This window comes from Haemaphysalis longicornis, unplaced genomic scaffold, assembly GCF_048455015.1.
Source record: "Haemaphysalis longicornis isolate Haplotype H1 unplaced genomic scaffold, Haemaphysalis longicornis Haplotype H1 scaffold_13, whole genome shotgun sequence".
Lineage (NCBI taxonomy): Eukaryota > Metazoa > Arthropoda > Arachnida > Ixodida > Ixodidae > Haemaphysalis > Haemaphysalis longicornis.
Genome location: NW_027526233.1, coordinates 14828961 through 14832341, shown reverse-complemented (window position 1 = coordinate 14832341; position 3381 = coordinate 14828961). Strand labels below are relative to the sequence as shown.

The following is a 3381-nucleotide window of genomic DNA, read 5'->3' as shown; positions in this document are numbered from 1 at the left end:
GAAGAAATAAGGTTAGTGAGTATGGTTGGATGAAAATCAAGAATGATTTCCATTACCGGAAACAATAGAAGTAAGTTTAACTGTGCCAAGGTATTTGTCCGAAAATTGCATGTGAAAGTGCAGAATGAGGACGCCACTGACCATTTCCCAACTATTGTGAGTACCTCACAACTATACATATATATATATATATATATATATATATATATATATATATATATATATATGTATACTTGAGAAAAGGGTAGACGCACGATTAAAAACAAAAACAGTGGTGTACTGACGTTTCGACTGCGGGACCAAGACTGGTCCCGCAGTCTAACCGTCAGTAAACCACTGTTTTTGTTTTTAATCGTGCGTCTACCATTTTCTCAAGTATTTTTTCTGGCTCCTCGAGGAGTTTTCTTTTACTTTTTTTTTATATATATATAGAAAGTGAAGGAGAACACAGTCGCCCAGATAGCCGAATTGGTAAGGCATTCGACACGTAATCGAAAGGCGTGGGTTCGGTCCCCACTCTGGGCGCGTGTTTTTCTTTCTTTCTTCTGTATATTTAAAAAAAAATGTTCACTTCATTAACCGTAGTAAAAAAGAAAAGAGCCTAACTACACCCCTATGCCTCCTTTGGTGTCGTAGACTGCTGACCTATATTTTTATATTTATATATATATATATATATATATATATATATATATATATATATATATATATATATATATATATATATATATATATATATATATATATATATATATATATACAGAAATAAATTCCGGCAGTCTACAGAGCCAAATAAGGCATAGGGGACTATTTTTTACCGTTAGTGATGTTACATTATTTTTTATTATTAGGGGAGAAAGAAAAAAAAAACTCCCACCTCCCCTCGCGGGAACCCCTGTGTAGATGCGACGCATAGGCGGAGCGCCGAAGGGACCGCGCTTTATAGCGCGCATAACGTTGAGGGGACTGCGTAAGCCTGTCCCAGTCGATGACGACGTTGGCGTACTTGCAAAGCTGCGTGGACTCTAGGTGTTTGAACCAAGCGTGGATGTTGCTTCGCCGGAGAACGGCACACCGGTTGTATGCGCAGCACGCCCGAAGGAGAGGAAACCGCGGAAGAGAGAGTACTGCACATGCGCCGGCCCCAGCGCGTCTGCCGCGGCTATGACGCAACACAATCCACTTTAATCCAATCCAATCCAGATCCAATCCAATCCAAGTCAAGCCAAGCCAAGCCAATCCAATCCAATCCAATCCAATCCAATGCCCCTCGCGAGAGAGTGTTCGCTATCGGAAGAGAGAGTTAGTGAGCGGCGGAGAGCGCAGCTGGCGTGGCGAGGAGAATGGGGGAGGGGTGGACAACGCTGACGACAACGACGACGACGCCGGAGGGACAAGGCGAGTGAATCAGATGCTCTGCATCTCAAACACGCGCCCAGAGTGGGACCGAACCCACGCCTTTCGTTAGATCTCGAATGCCTTACGAATTCGGCTATCTGGGCGACTGTGTTCTCTTTTACTTTCTGGGGTGTTTATATTTAGGACAACTGTATCTGACGCTTGAGGGTGGTAGCCAGCGCCACTCTGACTACACGGGGAGAAGGGGACCTTCTTTTTTAACCCCCGGGGCGTGACGCGAACGTCTACAGCCTGTCATAAGCGGGTAACTGGCGGGAAACCCTCTTATGGTACCTTGGCATCAAGGCTGCCAGAACCGAGGCCCTCACTAAGCTTTCGCACGATAATAGGGTCTGGAAATGAGGCGCTAGTTAGGAAATACAGAAAGAAATGCCGGCAGTCTACAACACCAAAGAAGGCATAGGGGAATGGTTAGACTATTTTTTACCGTTAGTGACGTTACATTATTTTTTATAAATTACGTGAGAAAGAAAAACACGCGCCCAGAATGGGGACCGAACCCACGCCTTTCGATTACATCTCGAATGCCTTACCAATTCGGCTATCTTGGCGACTGTGTTCTCCTTCACTTTCTGGGGTATTTATATTTAGTACGACTGTATCTGACGCTTGAGGGGGGTAGCCAGTGGCGCTGGCTACCACCCTCGCGCTGCCTTCCATTTACAAGTAAGCGTATAACCCCACCGTGCAGGCACGGTGGTGTAATTTGTCCCTGCATTAGAAATAAAATATCCGAGTACACCGAAGCACGTTTGTGGGTTGTTAATCGGACATCATAATGCCTAGTTGAACGCGTGCGACGCCTTGTTTCGCCTCGCATATTTTGTCGAAGAGCTCCGTCATCTTGCCGCTGGAGGAGCGTTTTGCTTTCGAATGGCTTTGCTTTGGAATGGCAACCCGATGTGCCGCTTCTCGTTTATGCCAACGTGTAATGAGGAAGCTGACGACGATGGTGAATTCCGGTGGTTGTTTTTCCCCTACCTTCATGTGCTATTTACTGGCGGGAAGACCGGCCCTCGCTAGCAACTACTGCCGAGTTTAAGATGGCACCAAGGGGCCGTTTTTAATGATGAACGGCAACGCCAGCCTTCGGATTTTTAGCTTAAGCTCGCGTCTTGGAACGTCTCGTAAACCATGTCGCTTGTCCATAACGACGCCACCGCACTTTTTGATCGATTCAGCGCTGCTCGAGAGAAGAGCTGCAAATTTCTACTGTGCAACCAACGCATCAACACGGAAATGAAAGCGACGTCAGTGCAAGATATCACGCCTCCAATAAACGCGTCTGCAAATTTTGTTTTCGAGTTCATAAAGCACGGGAGAGCTGTTGGACAGTGCTGTAACGGCTGCCAAGCACTGGGTGCGCTGCGGTCCTCGACTGCGAGCAGTACCCGCTTTACGCCCCCCCCCCTTCTTCTCCCGCAAACATACGCGCAGACACACTGTTGGGACTGGGCCATCCGAGCTCAGTCACCACTGTTGCGACGTTACCCTCCTCAGTCCGCTATCGACGCGACGCAGAGCAGAGCGACGAAGTAGTCGATAAGACGATGAGTTGAAGCTGTATTTACATACAATATATAGAAAGGCATACCAAGAGCATTAATTGCTCGGACAAAGGCGATAGCACTTCTCAACTCAGTGCCTCCGATGAGATGCCGCCGCACCACCGCTGCTTCCGGGCTGGTGTTATACCCCCGGGGTTCTGTTGCAGCCGCGTGCATTTCGAATCCCTTCAATCATGGACTATCACTGCCCGCAGTTTGAATTCGGCAAATTGAGGCTAAGCGATTGCATTAGCCGAGCCGCCGCAACAGAAAAATGGAAGGTGACTCAGCGGCGCCGTCTCCAGGCGCTACTCGCTGCGTGTCTGCCGGGGGTCGTTTTTGCCAGGCATGACTTGGTCCGGCCGTCCCAATGGGAAAGGGAGAGCAGACTCGGCGGGGCCTTTCGCGCCAAGTT

The 3381-nt window shown here is 47.9% G+C and overlaps 1 non-coding gene across 1 annotated transcript; it reads left to right on the top strand.

The window, feature by feature from the left end:
* Positions 1 to 453: 453 nt before the first annotated feature.
* Positions 454 to 525, top strand: Trnat-cgu (transfer RNA threonine (anticodon CGU)). The gene has a single exon. It is a non-coding gene; the product is annotated as a tRNA-Thr (tRNA).
* Positions 526 to 3381: the final 2856 nt, after the last annotated feature.